This window comes from Narcine bancroftii, chromosome 13 (assembly GCF_036971445.1).
Source record: "Narcine bancroftii isolate sNarBan1 chromosome 13, sNarBan1.hap1, whole genome shotgun sequence".
Taxonomy (NCBI): Eukaryota; Metazoa; Chordata; class Chondrichthyes; order Torpediniformes; family Narcinidae; genus Narcine; species Narcine bancroftii.
Window position 1 is genome coordinate 64,690,481 of NC_091481.1, and position 19,069 is coordinate 64,709,549.

At 43.0% G+C, this 19,069-nt stretch overlaps 1 protein-coding gene across 4 annotated transcripts in view; it reads left to right on the forward strand.

Annotated features, from left to right (window-relative positions):
* Positions 1 to 15,203, forward strand: part of pold1 (polymerase (DNA directed), delta 1, catalytic subunit) — a 144,446-nt gene extending 129,243 nt beyond the window's left edge. The window contains exons 28-29 of one of the 4 annotated variants that reach the window (XM_069909090.1): positions 10,480 to 10,584; positions 14,914 to 15,200. The gene's annotated coding sequence lies outside the window, so the exon portion shown is untranslated. Of the gene's footprint in view, positions 1 to 10,479; positions 10,585 to 14,913 lie in introns of all 4 variants that reach the window. The other 3 variants (XM_069909089.1, XM_069909091.1, XM_069909094.1) reach the window with 3 other exon arrangements.
* Positions 15,204 to 19,069: the final 3,866 nt, after the last annotated feature.

Consider the following 19,069-nt stretch of genomic DNA (forward strand, 5'->3'; position numbering starts at 1 on the left):
ATGGTGTAAAGGGAGGGGAAGGAATTTGGTGGTGGAATCCATTAGAGCCAGTGGAAATTATGGAGAATGAATTTATGAATATGGAGGCTGGTGCATTTGGAGATGAGGACAAAGAGACATCTCTCCTTTTAAAACCATAGAAATGCTGGAGGAACGCAGCCAATCTCATAGTGTCTTAAGAGATAAAGATCTATTGCTGACGCATACCTTGAGGAAGGGCTCAGGCCTGAAATGTCAGTAAGAGATCTTTACCTCCTATGGATGCTGCGAGACCGGCTGAGATCCTCCAGCTTTTCTGTACGTTTTTACTACCATCACAGTCTCTGCAGACTTTCATGTTTCAAGCCTCTCCCTGTTCTGGCTGGGAAATGGGAGAAGAGAAGGAGTACTGGAAATGGAGGAGAATGTGTCAAACAATGATAGAACTGAAGTTAGCATGAAGAAAAAAGAGAGGTCATAAAGGGAGATATAGGAAATCTAATCTTCTAGAAAAGATGGTGGCAGAGAAACTGGATGGAGTTCCTATAGGAAGCAAGGTAGAAAGTGAAATTAAGATTGTTGTAATATTTGGGTGTATATTTGGATATCTTAGTACATCTGAAGTGGAGCAAGGGGAATAAACTCATCACTTTCTTGAATGCGGGAAGCACTGAAACAGACAATGTGACGGAAAAGGGAGGGAGTCTTGTGTCAGACTGAGGCTAGAATTGTGAGCTTGGATTTGGAGAAAGTGGTGTTGAATGCGATGTTGTTTAATGTAAGAAGCAGGCCACCCAGGTGAAGGAAGGTGGTGGGGTTACTGATTGGATCACTGCAGGAAAAAAATGATTGACCCTCAGACCATCCCGGTGTTTGATAGAAGGAGACTGGCAATTCTGATCTCTTTCCTGGAGAAAGGATGTACTGGCTAAGGAGATGGTTGCAGAGAGATGCTGTTTTCACTGCTGGTGGATATAGCCTGAAGTAAATTTAAGACATGATTTGGAATTCTCTCCTCAGCAAAGCAGAGGCTGCCTCAAGATTCCTTCATTGTCATGTAATAATACAGAACATGTAATATTACATGAAATTTCTTTCTGCTCACCGTTAATATTACACGGCACAGTGTGACAGAAAGAGAAGAAAAAGAGAGTCCCTCAGACTGAGTGTCTGTGGATTCGCCTCCAGCATTCCTACAGTGAATGGATTTAAGACTTGGATAGATTTAAAAATAATATGGGAATTAAGGGTTATGGTCTTTGAATGGTACCACATCATCAACCTTGCGCTCAACGTTAGCAAAACCAAGGAGATGATTGTGGACTTCAGGAGGAAGTCAGGGGAACGTGACCCAGACTTCCATTGAGGGCCCAGTTGTGGAGAGGATCAAGATCTTCAAATTCCTGGGCGTCAACATCTCTGAAGATCTGGCCTGGAGCCTCCATGTTGATGCAATCACAAAGAAGGCTCCCCAGAGGCTAGACATTGTGAGGTGTCCGAGGAGATTCGGTACGTCACTGAAGACTCTTGAAAAATTCTACAGGTGTACCGTGGAGAACATTCTGGCTGGATGCATCACTGGTATGGAGGTGTCAAATCTCAGGACAAGAAAAAACTCTAGAGGGTTGTTAACTCGGCCTGCGACATCACGGACACCAGATTTCACTCCATCGAGGACATCGACATGAGGTGGTGTCTGTAAAAAAAAAAGCAGCCACTATCCTCAAAGACCCCCACCACTCTCTTCACTCTGCTTCCATTGGTACAGGAATCTAAAGATGAGCACTCAGCGACACAAGGGCAGCTTCTTCCCCACTGCCATCAGATATCTGAATGATCACTGAACCAAAGACACTGCCTTACTTTTTGTTCACTAGTATTTTAATTATTTTTTTTACATATATTATTGTTGGTTCATCATTTGAATGAGAGCAATATTATTGTTGCTGCAGCACACCACATTCATTACAATAAATGCTGATTCTGGTAGTGGAGCTGAGTTCACAGCCAGATCAGCCACAAGCTTATAAAACAGTAGACCAGGCTCAACAGGTCAGATGCCCTACTTGTTGTATAAGTGAGAATGGATTGTATGTTTATCATACAGTTGGGGGAAGAGCCAGGACGAAGACAGTTTGGGTAGAATCAAAGCAAGAAGAAATAAGTTCTTCAGGCCAAGAGCAGGCTGAACCAACAGTCCTGTAGGTGAACTTTGGGAAGGAAGTAAAAGCAGACAGTGTCGGGATGGGGAACTCTGGCTGAGCATGGAATATCCATCAAGGAAATGAGGTCTGGGAGGTGATGATCTGATGTTCAATGGTGAGGTCATGGCCAAGAAAGGCAGTGGCTGAGGGGTAACACCCAGCCTCTGTGAACGATAGGTCACTTTGCCAAAACTGCTTTGCCACCATCGGGGTTTATCCTGGTGACTTTCCTCCCTGTTGGAACCAGGATAAGGATCCACATGTTCTGGTGTTGCACCCTACCAGTCTCTACGTGCAACAGGTCACCCTCCATAAAATCTGCTACCTTCCTGGTTCCTTCCTCTTTCGTCTTTTCAAAGGGACATTTCCTTCCAACCATCCCAGGCTCCCATGGCATCTTTCCAAGTGGAGGGAGCAGCAATTCACTTGCACTTTTCCCAATTGAACCAGTAGCATTCAGAGCTCACAAACAACCTGGTCAGCTTTGGACAAGCTAAACATAGATCTGGTTGGATGCTTTGCAGAAGTTCAGTCCAAGAAACCGAGTTCCAGTCACCTTTCACTTTAATTCTCCACTGCACTTCCTTATATCAGGACACAAATGAACCTTTATTTCTTTCTCCTTTTCTGTCTTCAGGTGTTGTTTAAAGTTGTTAACTTTGGGATGTACCCTATCACAGACATCCCTCTAATCTCTCTTACCTCTTTGATCTTGACAATTTAATATGCCCGTTTCCTTACTTTTCTAGTTCTGATGAGGGGTTTCTGATCTAAACATTGACTCTCACCCCATAGAGGCCTCTTGATCTGCGACTGTAGACGGGAGTCCTAAAGGGCAGCTACCTAGCTGAGGCTGTCAAGTAGCAGACTCACTGAGGAAATTCCTTGAAACAGGTGGGGCATTCTTATACTAGCCATACAAGAATGTGCAAGGCCCAGTACTTTGGAATCCACAATTTCTTTGATGGACGTTGTTGCTGGTAAATGCTAAACATTAAAATGAGGCAATATCCAAATCAATGGATATGTAAACAAATGTTCCATCACATGAAGTCAAAGATAAGGATGGCCAATCCAGCAAACAACATTGTAGGTCAGCTGTGACCCATGCAGTACCCAGCGTGTGAAGTATTTGAGAAGGTCACCCACAGCGGAACTGCTCTGTCCCAGGTAACTGTACCCTCTCCAGTGCTATTATTATCCCTCCCATACCTTGCTGAATTAGAACTGCAGGCAGTTCTCCTACTTTCACTACCCAACAGAATGGCTTTATTGTTGACTTCAGAAATTATTGCTACCAAATTAAATGCAAGTGCAGAGGTGGAAATGCTTGGGGGCATGAGATACTGGAGCCCTGTGCTAAAACAAACTGCTACAGGGACTCAGTTGACCAGAAGAGGATCAGCATTTCAGATTGAGACTGCATCAGGACTAAGATTGACATGGACCACATCAGCATGTGGCAGAGGGAGAGACCAGAATCCTGAACACATCTGAAATTAATATTGGCAGGTTCCTCTGACTATACTTTGATGACCATGGTTGTTGGAGGTCAGTCAACGCTATCAAAAGCTTCCTCATTCTTAATCCATCCGTGACTTTGTCATTGATCTTTTTCATATGAACAGGAATGGAAGTTTGTTATGATTCTACAGTTTTAGGCTCCAGTTGTATATTCTTCTATAATCACAGTCTATTGCTTCGGCATAGCCACCTGACCTGTATTGACAGATTGCAGGGAACTGGGCACTGACCAACTGGTTGCACTGTAACTGAGGCATTGGAATCTGGACAAGTCGGGTCCTGTGATGTGCCTCCCTTACATGACAGCAGAGGACCTCAGTAACTCCTGAGAGAAATATTTAGTTCTCATCCCAGACATGGAAGCTGAGAAGATTCACATGATTCAGAATAAAGTCACTGTGAAAAGAGATCAGTATCTGCCCACATGAGTGCTGGGTATTTGTTGTTTGCAGAATCTTGACCATCTTTTTTTTGAATATTTAAAATGTTTTTGTCCATACATGAAGTCAGTTAAAAAATTAAAAAGATACAAATATATATAAAAAAATAAATCCATTATACACTTCATGATGGTTAAATCCCCCAACCTCCTCCCACCCTATAAACCCCAAAAGAGAAGAAAGAAAGTCTCAAGGACAGAAAAGCAAGGAAAGCAGAAAGGATTGCCAAGGAAGTCCCACTCACCACGCAGATCTCCAATATTATTTGTTTAATTTTTTTGGAGAAGGTTAACACAAGTTTCTAGGATTAGAAAAACTTGTGGACGTTTGTAATTTATGCCTGAAATTTGCAAAAATATATGATAGTTATTTCTTAAATTGTAAGTAATCTTCTCAAGGTGAACACAATAGGATTTCAGCATTCCATTGTGTGGATCAGATTTCCAAGTAACTGCTATGCATTTTCTTGCTACTGCTATTTTGACAAATTCTAATTGGTGTTTAGATCATTTAATTTTGGTCCTTTGTCCCTCTGAAATTCCTCAATAAAAATAATTCTGGATTTTGTGGAAACTTAATTCCTGTAACCTGTTCTTAAAAAAAGTTCCTAAATCTATCCAAAAGGTTCTTATCTTGCAACATGACCAAGTCAAATGTGAAAAAAACGTATCTAGCTCTTGATCTGATAAATCTGACTTCAACCTATTAATTTCTGCAGTGTGAGATACAATTAATCTCAACATTTGCACTAGACCAACCTGTACCCGATATCTATTATATTTGTCATAGTATCCTTGCAAAGATCAGAGCAGTTTTGTTCATCAATTCTAACATTCAAATCTGATTCCCATCTCTGTCTAGATTTAGGAGTTTCCATTTGAAGTAGAAGATGCATGGCAAAAGTAATTTTTTAAATATTTTGCTTTCAGATCAAAATTTCCACATCACTGCACTTTGTAATAACATTGTTGGGCCTAGTTCATTCCTTAAATATGATTTTTAATCAAAAATAGCATAAAAGTGTTTTGTTAAGTATGCCATATTTCTTTTTTAATTGATCAAATGACATCAAATGCCCTCCTTCCTAACAATCTTCAATATGTCTAATCCCTTTACAATGCAAAACGAATAAGTCTGTTTTGAATCAAGGGAATTTTAGGTGATAAGCCCCCCCATTCCAATTTCCAGATTTATTTTATTCCAAATATTAATCATATGTTTTAACAGAGGGACTTCTTTCTCACTGGATATTAATTTCACTTCCCATTTGTATTTTGTCCTCTGCTATTCTCCATCCAATTTTCTCTAATTCTTACCCATGCAGGTGTCTCTCCTTCTTCAAAAAAGGAAGCAAGAAATTACATTTGTGCTGCTTGATAAATTTTTTTAAATTTGGTTAGTTGTAATCCTCCTAATTCATATTTCCATGTCAAATTTTCTATGGAGACCCTACACATCTTGCCCTTCCAAAGAAATGTTCTTACATATTTATTTAATTCCTGAAAGAACTCCTGAGGTTTTGTTTTGATATAGACAATATTTGAAAAGAATATTGTACTCTTGGGAATATATTCATCTTAACACAGTTAACTCTACCCACTAATGTTATTGGCAGAGACATCCAGCTATTCAAATCTTATTCAACCTTTTCAATTTATATAAAATTACTTAAATTGCATATCCCTAAATATTTTATCCTATTTGTTGTCCATTTAAATTGAGAATCTCTTCAACATAAGTGGCATTATTTCATTTTTGACCCAATTTATTTTATAGCCCAAAACTTTGTTGGCCATCTTAATTCTACAGTGAACCTCAGATGCTAAATGTAATGGGATCTCTTCATTCCCTTCAGGCTTTGTTCTATAACTAACCCACATTCATAAATTCAACATCTCTATCTTGGTGTTCCTAAACATGATCACTGCAAAAGCAACAGTGGGATTGGAGAGCCTTGGGGTGAATAGTGGTGGGCATTAAAAATGTTGCAATATCGTGACAACATTTTGAGATCATCAGATCAATTGTCACAAAGAGTCAAAAAGTATGGAAATGGGCTCTTGCCCAAGCCGACCAAAATTTCCCACCCACACTAGTCCTACCTGTCTGTGTTTGGCTCATATCCCTCTAAACCCATCCATCCAAATTTTTAAAAAAAATTGGAATATTTCTTCCTCTGGCATCTCGTTTCATGCACCCACCACCCACTCTGTCAAAAAAAAATTACCCTTCAGGTTCCTGTTGCATCTCTCCCTCCTCACCTTAAAATTATGTCCTTAAGTTACCGTTAACTGTGCCCCCTCCCCAATCATCAACACCCTGTTGCCCTTTCCCCAGCTTGCACATTCTCTCTCTCTCTTGCACATTCTCCCTTTCCCTCTGTCTCCTTTCACAGAGCCAAAATCACAGAACCTCTCCTCTTATCATATCCAATTAACACCTTTTGTCTGTTGGTTTGGACTTCTCCCCCTTCTAGTCTTTAATTCAGATGCCTGCCAGTTTTTTTGTTTATACCGTGAAGACCTGTTCATTCCCAAAACGTCGGTAATATTATCTTTCCTCCTATATAACCAGATAATCACTTACAGCATAGAACAGGCCAGTTTGGCCCTACTAGTCCATGCCGTAACAAATCCCTACCCTCCTAGTCCCACTGACCAGCACCTGGACCATACCCCTCCAGACCTCTCCTATCCATGTAACTATCCAGTCTTTCCTTAAATGTAACCAATGATCCCGCCTCAACCACGTCTGTCGGAAGCTCATTCCACATCCCTACCACCCTTTGTGTAAAGAAATTTCCCCTCATGTTCCCCTTACAATTTTCCCCCTTCAATCTTAAACCATGCCCTCTAGTTTTAATCTCCCCCACTCTTAATTGAAAAAGCCTATCCATGTTTACTCTGTCTGTCCCTTTTAAAATCTTAAACACCTCTATCAAGTCCCCTCTCAATCTTCTACGCTCCAGAGAAAAAAGCCCCAGTCTGCACAACCTTTCCCTGTAACTCAAACCTTGAAATCCTGTCAACATTCTTGTGAACCTTCTCTGCACTCTCTCTATTTTGTTTATATCTTTCCTATGATTTGGTGACCAAAACTGTACACAGTACTCCAAATTTGGCCTCACCAATGCCTTGTATAATTTCATCATAACCTCCCTTCTCTTGAATTCAATACTCCAATTTATGAAGGCCAACATTCCAAATGCCTTCTTCACCACACCATCTACCTGAGTATCAGCCTTGAGGGTACTATTTACCACAACTCCTAAATCCCTTTGTTGCTCTGCACATCTCAATAGCCTACCATTTAATGCATATGACCTATTTAGATTTGCCTTTCCAAAATGTAACACCTCACACTTATCTGTATTAAATTCCATCAGCCATTTCTCAGCCCACACCTCCAGCCTTCCTAAATCACCTTTTAATCTACGGTAATCTTCCTCACTGTCCACAACACTACCAATCTTTATATCATCCGCAAACTTGCTTATCCAATTCTCCACCCCTACTTCCAGATCGTTAATATATATAACAAACAATAGTGGACCGAGGACCGATCCCTGAGGAACTCTACTAGTCACCGGCCTACAATTGGACAAACAATTTTCTACCACTACTCTCTGGCACCTCCCATTTAACCATTGCTGAATCCATTTCACTACCTCCTCATTTATACCTAATGCCTCCACCTTTTTTCCTAACCTCCTGTGGGGAACTTTGTTAAAAGCTTTACTAAAGTCTATACAGACAACATCCATAGCTTTCCCTTCATCAACCCTAACCCAACCCTAACCCTAACCCATCAACCCTAACCCTTAACCCTTAACCCTAACCCTAACCCTAATCCATTTCACTACCTCCTCATTTATACCTAATGCCTCAACCTTTTTTCCTAACCTCCTGTGGGGAACTTTGTCAAAAGCTTTACTAAAGTCTAAATAGACAACATCCACAGCTTTCCCTTCATCAACCTTTTTTGTAACCCCCTCGAAAAACTCAATCAGGTTTGTCAAGCATGATCTACCCCTGACAAAACCATGCTGATTGCTCCCTAGCAATCCCTGTACCTCCAAATATTTGTAAATACCATCCCTTAGAACACTTTCCATCAACTTGCCCACCACAGACGTCAGACTCACGGCCTATAATTCCCAGGTTTACATTTAGACCCTTTCTTAAACAGCGGAACCACATGCGCCACCCTCCAATCCTTTGGCTCTACCCCCGTGGCCAGTGACATCCTAAATATCTCTGTTAATGGCCCCACTATCTGTCCACTAGCCTCCCTGAGTGTCCTTGGAAATATTTTGTCCGGTCCCGGAGATTTATCCACCTTTATCTTTTTCAACACAGCCATCACTACCTCCTCGGTTATCCTTATATGCTTCATTACCTCCCCACTATTTTTCTTTACCTCAACTGGTTCAATATTTTTTTCCTAGTGAATACCGAGGCAAAGAAATCATTCAAAATTTCCCCCATTTCCTCTGACTTCTCACTCAGCCTATCTCTCACTATCTACAAGGGGTCCAATTTTATCCCTCACTAATCTTTTACTTTTAATGTACTTATAGAAACCTTTTGGATTTATTTTTACTCTGGACGCTGCGAGACTGGCTGAGTTCCTCCAGCATTTCTCTGTGTGTTTTACTCAGATTACTGATTTGCCTAGTCTGGGTAAGAGATGGGTGGGGGGGGGGGGGGTGAGGGAAGAAACCCAAAAGACTGTAGACTCCATGGTTGAAGTAAAAACACAATGCTGGAGAAACTCAGCAGGTCAAATAGTGTATGTAGTGAAGATAAAGTGTATGTAGTGAAGATAAAGACAGAACTAATGTTTTGGGCTTGAGGCTTTCATCGAGGTATGGAAATATTTCGGCAGGTGCCTGACATAATGGTTAGGGGACGGGGCAGGAGTGTAGTCCCAAGGCAGGAGATAATAGGTGGATAAAGGAAGAAAGGCTCACTAACAAACAGGGAGGAGGATGACTGTAAATGGAGAGGGAAGGGGATGGAGAGCTGGAGGAAAGGAGACAAAGGGAAAGAGAAGGGAGAGACACCTGCAGAAACTGTGAAGACTATGTTAATTCCGTACGGTTGGAGAGTGCCCAGATGGAAAATTGTGTTGCTCCTCTAATTTATGAGTGGGACAGTGCATGAGGGCAGAGATGGGCGTGTTAGCATGGGAGTGGAATTGAAGGTTGGCCTCTGAGAGATCCTGTCATTGATGTGGACAGAGGTGAAGGGATCTCCCAGTCTGCGTGCGGTCTCCCTGATGTAGAGAGGACCACAACGGGAGCACCTGATGCAATAGATAGCTCCTGCGGATACACAAATGAAGTGCTGCTTGAAAGGACTATTTGGACCCCAAAAAGAGATGGCGATTAGTGGGAAGGGATGAGGGAGTCCTGGAGAGAATGGTCCCTATGGAAGGTGAAGAGGGGAAGATGTGTCTGATGGTGGTATCACGTTGAGTGTGGCAGACCTTATGGAGGATAATGTGTTGGATGCAGAGGCTAGTGAGATGGTAGATGAAAACAAAGGAATCCTGTGCTGGTTGTGTCTGGGGGATGAGGGCAGATGAGCCAGAAATAGGAGATGTGGGTGAGGGCTGAGATGATGATGGTGGTGGAGGGAGGGAAAGCCATGTCTTGGAAGAAAGGACCTTTCAGATGATCTGGATTGTGAGGCCTCCGCTTGGAAGAGATAGAGTGGAGCCTTGGAAATTAGGAGAAAGGAATAGAATCCTCGCAGGGGATTGGGTGAGATCTTGTGTGTTCACTCAGTCTGATCCTTTTGTGTACAAGAGATTCACAAGAAAGCACCACACCCCCACATCATGGGGAAACACTTGCATTTCCATTGCATCTTTCAACATCTCAGGAAATTATTTCAGATTTCCAGCATCTCCAATTTTCTTGAATTTCAACAACAGTATTGACCATGCTGTGGTAATTTGGCTCAACTTAAAGCCAGTTCTCAGGTTTTAATTGATCTATTTGCCATAAACATCAATTCTCCTCGGGGTCTTTGAGATGAATTGTGATCAGTTTTACGCTGTTGGACACTGGGGGGGATTGGCTTGTGTCTGTGAGTGCCACTTTTATATCTGCGATCGACAGCAAACTTTCTGGCTGAGATAGATTTGACCACAGGTTGCAGAGTTTGCAATCAAACGTTGCACTTGTTTCCCTCATAGATATATTAATTTAAGCAATACCACTCTTTGCTCATCTTGCATGCATATTTACTTAACCTGTAATAGATTTAATTCTTCTGGAACTTTCAAAAGAACTGAAATGTTAAAATTTTTACATTTTTTTACAGCAAATGTTCAAGGCCAACATTCCTGCCTTGGCGTATGTAATGTAAACAAAGACCTCGAGTGCAAATTGATTTGTTCTTCTATTGCTAGCTGTTTTATTCTTGCAGGTAAGTTCCTTAAATTTGCAGTCTATCAGTTACATTTCTTCACAAACCTTCCTGATAACATCTTATCCAGTCGTCTTGTGGGAGCTGCTTCGATTTCCTGCAGGCTTTCTGAGCTATAGCTCTGTTGTTGATGTTTAATATATGATTTCTGTATTTTCGCTTGCCAGTGCTCAGTTTGAGTGGAGGAGGTCATCAGTTCCCTGTTTTCCCATCAGTACCTGTGCTCACTGAATAATGCTAGCCAGTGTCTTTGTTTTAAATGGTTTCCATTATTTTTAACCTTTCCTAGCTCCTGTTAATCCTGAGATTTCCACTCTTCCCCAGTCCAGTGCATCCTTCTCTGTCCTCGCCATCTTCCTCCCCAGCCACTGTGTTTCCCTCACGTGCTCCCATTCCCTTCCACGTCCCAAGTATGTGCGGATAGATCGATTAGCCGCTTGCCCCCCACCACCACCACTACCACCACCATGCAGAAGAGTAGCAGGAGAATTAAGGTGGAAGCTAATTGGACTCTGGAAATGTAAAATGCTAGAAGCCTCGAGGGGTGGGGTGGGATGAGGGAAAAGCTTAAAGGAGATGTACAGGACAAGTTTTTCTTTGCACAAAGAGGTGGGCACCCTGAAAGCATTGCCGGGGGAGGTGCTGGAAATCGATCTGACAGTGACATTAAAGAGGCATTTAGACAGGCATGGAGAGCAAGGCAGTCATTGCAACACCGGCGACGGGGACTGGGGTTCGAATCCCACACTATCTGTAAGGAGTTTGTATGTTCTCCCCATGCCTGTGTGGGCTTTCCTGGGGGCGGGGGGGGAACTCCGGTTTCCTCCCACCCTTCAAAGCGAAAGGATGTAGGTTAATTGGGTGTAGTGGGGCGGTACAGGCTAGTGGGCTGAAATGGCCTGTTACCGCACTGTATGTCTAAATTTCAATAAATTTAAACATATGAACATGCAGGACATGGATTGAATGCTGGCTGATGGGATTGATTTCATTTAGCATCATGCTGGCACAGACATTGTGGGCCGAAGGGCTTGTTCCTTTGCAGTACTGTTCTATGAATGAAGAAAACAAATGGGCCAATGGGCTTGGTGGGAATCCTGCAAGACCTGAATGGACTTCTGGACTTGGTGTTGTTAAAAGAAGATCAGTGATTATAGAATGAGAAATAAGGGACGTCTGGACAATGGGAAACTGATCTCTTCCATCCACCTCATGAGAGTTTTGGTTTGATTATAGTTCCAATGACGCTCTTGGTTCAAGGTACCTTGTAAATGTAAATCGCTGCAGTGCCTGATCAAGGACTTTCTCAGCATTTCTGAGTGTCTCTTTACACTGGCGGTTTCACTTCACCAACCCCATCTGGAGGACAGCGATCTTTTATGGCTACCACACCTCAGGAAGGATATGTTGGCCTCAAAGGGAGCACAAGTGTAACTTCGGCAGAATGATATTACAGCTAATTAATTCACCAGTGCATTGAAGACTGATGTGAATATGGAGCTGAAACAGTAAGCTCTTCTTTCCCATACATAAAACATATCATAAATTTGGAATTTCCTCCCCAAATTCTGTCAACAGCTTGAAATAAAGGCTGATTTCATAGAATGCCACACCACGAGAAGAGTAATTCAGCCCATTACACGAGTCATGTCATCAGTTCCACTTCCCCAATCTTCCTTGGCTTTTTTTTCTTTTCATACACCCAATCAATTTTGTTTAGAAAGTTGCTTTAGAATCTGCTTCCACCAAATCATGTTCCAATTTTAATAACTCTTCCCTCTTTGAAAATGATTGTAGGAGCAGAGGGGGCGAGGTTAAGGGCTCGCAGATTATTGAAGGCCATGGGTTGAGAAAGGGGTTCGGAAGGCGTACACTGTTCTGGGATCTGTCAACAGGTTAGCACAGCACCAGCAATCAGGAAAGGGGTTTGATTCCTGCGCTCTCTATAGGGAGTTTGAACGCTCTCCTGGTATCTGCTTGAGTTTTCCCTAGGGGCTCCAGTTTCTTCCCATCGTTCAAAACGTACCGGGGGTTGTAAGGTAGTAGGGCAGCACAGGCTCGTGGGGCGAAAGGGTCTGTTACTGTATGAAACACAAAAGTCTGCAGATGCTGTGATTATAGTAAAAAAAAAAGCACCAAAGTGTTGGAGGAACTCAGCTGGAATTTTAGGCATCTATAGGAGGCAAAGATATGTTGCTGATGTTTTGGGCCTGAGGCCTTCTTCAAGGAATAATCAGAAGGAGCTAGATGCAGGATCAAACAATGGGGAGGAATCCAGACCAACAAAAGGTGTTAATTGGATATGATAAGAATTTATCACGTTTGTGCGAAAGGTAGAGACAGAGAGAGGGAAAAGCGATGAAGGTGGGAGGGGGTTTAACGAAAGACAGAGAAGTCGATATTAATGCCATCTGGTTGGAGTGCTCCCAGGTATTGTTCCTCTAATTTATGTGTGGACTCAGTCTGGTAGTAGGTAAGTCCATATACAGATGTGTCGGCAATGGAATGGGAGGGAGAATTGAAATAAATGGCCACTGGGAGATCCACGCTATTTCGGCGGACAGAGCCGAGATGCTTAACAAAGTGATCTCCCAATGGAGCACTGGATGCAGTCGAAATGTTGCTTCACTGGGAAGGACTGTTTGGGCCCCTGAATGGTAGTGAGGGGGGAGGAGGTCACAGGGGTAGGTTCCAAGGGGATAATTTGTGGGGAGGGAGGCATGGACAGGGGAGTCACGGAGGGAGCAGTCACTGCGGAAGGCAGAGAGGCAGGGTCAGCGCCAAACGGGGGCATCCGCGGACATTCCCTCCCCATATGGCCAAGGCCATTGCTCACTTTCAGACCTGCCCCACCACCTCCTGCGTCATTATTGCCAAGTCACTAGCATGCTTCAAGCGTCAGTAGCTTCACGCAATAAAAGCAGTGCCCTCGACTCCTACGTTGGAAGGGCAGGTAGGTCCAATCATCCAACTGCACCCCCCGCCCCGCTGACCAAGTTTATGAGCGTTCCACTGTGCCCCCCTTACACCCTAATGCCCCCCCTCTAACATTCAATCTGGCACTGACCTGTGGAGAGGGGAATATGTAGCTTGTGGTGGGATCATGTGGTAGGTGATGTGTTGGATGCGGAAGCTGGTAGGTTGGTAGATGAGGACAAGGAATGTGTGGGGGCGGGGGGGCGGGGCCAATGCAAGTAATGGAGGATAAGCGGGTGAGCACTGAGTTGATGGTGGTAGATGAAAAGCCCCATTGTTTGAAGAAGGAGGACATCTCTGATGATCTGGCATGGAAGTCCTCATCCTGGGTGCAGATATGACCGAGACGGAGGAATTAAGAGAATTGAATGAAATCCTTACATGGGACAGGGTGGGAAGAGGTGTAGTCGAGGTAGCTGTGGGTCTGTTACCATGTTAAAAATCATGTACACAAGCAGGGATAAACACATTGGTCATGCATCAACTGGAATGAAAATTGTGAACGTTTCTGCTTGGTGCAATAAAGGGTGGCATTAAAATGGCCAGAAAAGATTTGGAGAAATGACTTCTGAATGTGGGTAAGGGCAAGGATAGATTGAAGAGGATGGGTCTGTTTGTTTGGGGAGAAGTCTGACAAGAGGTTTGGTGTAGAAGTGGGTCATATGAGGTAACTGGATAGTGACTGTTCCTGGTGGTGGAGGACTTTACCAGTGAAGGGGAAGAAAAGGCAATGACTGAGGAGTAGCTTTTCACACGGTGCTTGTGGTGGACTTGAGAATGCACTGCCTGCAGGAACACGGTCTTCATGAAGAGGTTATGTTAATACGTGGCAGGCTGAGGGGAAAGGCTGGGTGACAGGCACTAGAGAGCTGTTCTTGTAGTGAGCAGTCTTGCTGGGCCAAACAACCTCCTTTCATGCTGAAGCCATTTTATGATTGATTTAATCTCTGATAATCACAGCAAGGAACAGCCAATCACTTATTTAGACTAATCCTATTTTATTCAACCCATGTCCCCATCCATTTCCTCCCTCACTTGCCACTCACCTCTATATCAGAAGCAATTTAGCAGTTTGATGCAGGCCAGTCGAGCTTCCAGCTTATAGAACACAATGTAACAAATTGTAAGTGCGCGTGCTGTCACACAAAGATGGCGGCACTTCTGGATCAGTTGAAACGACAGCGCTGCTGCTGGTGCGGACCTGCGGAAAGCAGGGAACAGAGACACAGGGTTCCCATGAGGTCCGACTGCCATCAGCCCAACAACAGGCTTTAAACGGCATGTAAATGTAGCCAGCGGTGGTTTTATTTTAAAGTTCTGCCACAGCAGGGTGATGGTGCCTATGATCAGCAGGGCTGGAGACTCTGGGGAAGCTGAGGACTGGCGCTGGGCTCCAGAAAACGGGGAGACCTCCACCCACCCCCCATTTGAGAAGGCGAAACAGAGGAGACGACCCATGGGACGGTGATCACAGCTGCGTCCAGTGAGGGGATCTGCGGTCGAAGAAAAATAGGTGGCGGGCTGTTGGCAACTGCAGTCGAGGGATTCACACCGGGCTCAAGACTGGCTGAAGGGGTACCTTCAGGTATTGGAACTAGGATGTGAGGGGGTGCCAAGGGTTCCTGATCGTGTCAGAGGTTCAGATTCGGAACTCGGACTGCTGATAGTTTGGACTCTGTGTGTCTACAGAAGTGCTGGAAGTGAATCCACGGACACTCAGGGACTCTGAAGCGACTCTCTTTTTTGCTTCTCTTTCTCTGACTGTTAGAGGTGCTTCCTGCAATTTCTGCTGATGGCGAATCAGTCTTACTGCAGGCGAAAACAAGTACTATTGCACTGTCTTTATCACATGACAATAAATGAATCTTGAATCTACAGTACCTCTGTTGGTGGAGGGAGAGGAGCTGATCTGAAAGGGGATTGGTTGATCTTTTTATGGATAGATTTTTATTCAAAAAGTGTGGCCCAAAAGCGGGAGATTCTGATCAAATGAATCCCATTCCCTAAATTGACATTTCAACCCTTTATTTTCTGTCCTCTTTGCAGGATATGATTGTCAAGTTACTGGGTTAGCATTCAACAGACTTCATGACTAATAATAATGTTCAAATCCCACCACAGTGGCTGGGTGAAAAAGAAGCATGACTTCATTCCAATACCATGATGACTTTCTTCCTCAATTGAATGCAACAATGTCGCAGAGATAAACCTTAAATTGCCGACAACCTCAGGACAATTCTGAAGGATTGGATCTCCTCATCGCTGGCCCATTCCTCAGAGTTATCCCAAAGTCCTAACTAGTATCTTCCTCAATCATGAGACAAAGATTGGAGGCATTGTGGACAGCGAGGAATGTTTTCAAAGCTTGCAGAGGGATGTGGTCCAGCTGGTAAAATGGCAAGTGGAATTTAATGCAGACATGTGTGAAGTGTTGCATTTTGGAAGGGCAAACCAAGAAAGGACATACACAGTGAATGGTCGGGCACTGAGGAGTGGAGTAGAACAGAGGGATCTGAGAATACAGATACATAATTTCCCGAAGGTAGCGTCACAGGTTGTAAAGCGAACTTTTGGCAATTTGACCTTCCTAAATTAAAGTATTGAGTACAGGTATGTTATGGTAAAGTTGGATAAGATATTGGTGAGGCCACATTTGGAGAATTGTATGCAGTTTTGGTCACCTAACTGCAGGAAAAATATCAGTAAGATTGAAAAAAAATGCAGGTAAGATTTACTAGGATGTTGCCTGGTCTTCAGGAACTGAGTTACGGGGAAAAGGTTAAACAGGTTAGGACTGGAGCGTAGAAGGATGAGGGGAGATTTGATAGAGGTATTTAAAATTATGAGGGGTATAGACAGAGTAAATGTCGGTAGGTTTTTTCCACTGAAGGTATGTGAAGTACATGGATGGGAGGGGTATGGAGGACTACGGACTAGGTGCAGGTCAGTAGAACTAGGCAGAGGAAGGCCTGAAGGGCCTGTTTATGTGCTGCAATGATCTATGCTTCTTATCAGCCTCACTAAAAAGGAGACGACTGTGGCGCTGCATTGCATAAGAGCTTGCAGTGCACATAATAATCCCATCATGCAACATTTTCTGGGTCATTGAGGGATTTTGCCAGTAATTGAGCTGCACCTTCCTCCAGGTCTCATGATGTCCCTTACAATGGGTCTATATCTGGGTTTTAAACTGATCGAAGGAACCATCCTCAGGGGGTGAACCATTGTTGAGTGTGTACAGCAGAGCCTGGTGAGGTTTCTGATGGACAGGGATTGTGTTAAAGAACAATGAAATCAGTTTCCCAACTATTTCTGGTCCATCTGAAGAGGAAGGTAACAGAACTAAAACATTCCACATCATTTGCAAGCTTCAGTGTCAAAAATTTGCATTTCTTTGCCTCCCAGTCTCACCAATTTCCTGATTCACATGGAGCACAGGTAAGAAGAGGAACTGTTCTGAATTATTCCTTTGGTTGTAGGATGTGGGGTGATGTCAGATCCACCACAGACCCTACTACCGACCAATGTCTTTTACTTCCTTATTTGGACATCCTGAAGTTCCTGAATCGGTTGTGGTTATTCTCTCCCTTAGTGACAAACCCCAGAATAATAAATCAGTGTTGTTTAAATTGTAGAAAATTGCAGCCTGTCGCCATGCAGAGAGACCTGGGAGTACTTGTACATGAATTGCAAAACATTGGTTTGCAGTTGCAGCTGGTAATTAAGAAGGCAAATGAGATCAATTTAAACTTTTAAATTTAGACATACAGCAAGGTAACAATACCTTTTGGTCCATGATCTCACTGTACCAGGTATTTAATGACAAATAAACAAAATATCCCGGTGAATCTATTCTGCTCCCTTTCTCGTTCAATCACACCTTTGTTGCGCTCCACAAATACTGAATAACAAATTTTTGGTACAACTATAACATGACACCCACAATGTTTGGTACAACTGTAACTGTTCGATTCTAGACTTGGCCTGTGAAGTCAAGCGTGCCAAACCCCTTAGTCCACCCAGTCTACCAGTGTCGATGCTTTCACCACACAGTCTCTTTGTTCAACAACACTCCCCAGGGTCCTGCCATTCACTGTGTATGTCCTAGCCTGGTTTAAAACTATTCACTTCACACTTTGTCTGAATTAAATTCTATCTGCCATTCCTTGGCCAACTTTCCCAAATGATTCTATTATAACTACAGACATACTGTCTCGCTGACCACTACTCTGCCAATTGTAGTGCCATCTGCAGATGTTCTAGCCATGCTCTTGTCCATATTTGTAGGAGATGGGTTAAGCAACAGGAGAACCCAGCATCAATTCCTGAAGCACACCACTGGCTAAAGGCCTCCAGTCTGAAAAACATCCCTCTACCACCATCCTCTGACTACCACCACAAAGCACATTTTGGATCTAATTAGCTCCGATCCCCTGTGCCTTAACCTGCTAAAGTCCATGTGGACGACATCTACTGCCCTGCGTTCATCAATACTCACGGTTATCTCTTCAAAAACGTAATCATATTTGTGAGATGATTTCCCATGCACAAGACCACGCTCCCTATCCCTAATCATTGCTTGGCTTTCCAAATTGAAATCAATTCTACTTTGCAGAATACTTTCCAATAAATTTCCCACCATTGACATTCTTCTCATAGGACTGTGTCCTCTGGTCTAACCAGGCTGTCCTTCCTAATTAAAGACCCGACATTAGCTGTCCTTACAGGACCTCAACCTGTGGCTAACGAAGATACAAAAATCTCTACCAGAGTCCCAACAATCTCCTCCGCAGCTTCCCTTAGCATCCTCAAATACACTTGGTCGGGCTCCAAGGATTTATCCATCTTTTTAAAGAAAAATTATAAATTTTAAAACCACAAAACATCAATTATTTTATAATATTACTGATCCATTACAAATAATATACAGAAAAAAGAGAAAAAGAAAGACCCCCAATTAATACCCCTCCCCCCTCTAACCTCCTACAAAAGAAAAGAGAAAGATATAGGACAAGACCCTCAACAGAAGCAGCTCATATTGTAAAACTTCTTATAGTATACAGAGACGTATTTTAGGAGAAAGGGAATGTCGGAGTTTCATTGAAATATTCATACCAACACTTTGTCAATATGGGCTCCATATTTTACAAATATATGATATTTATCTCTTAAATTGAAAGTGATTTTTTTTCAAGTGGTATGTAACTCCAAACTTCTGTATGCCATCTCTCCATTCCCAAATTTATATCCGACTTCCAAGTTATTGCAATATACGTTCTAGCTCTTGCCAGAGCAATTTTTGCAAATTTCACTTTAGGTTTAACCCCCCCTTAATATTACCCAATAAAAATTACTTTGGATCTGTGGGAATTTAACTCCATTTATTCTTTCTAATAAATTACCAATTTCCAACCAAAAAGATTTAATCCTGGGACATTGCCAAGCGGAAGGCAAAAAATTACCAACTTCCTGTCCACATCATAAATCCGAAAAGGTCTGATTCAATTTA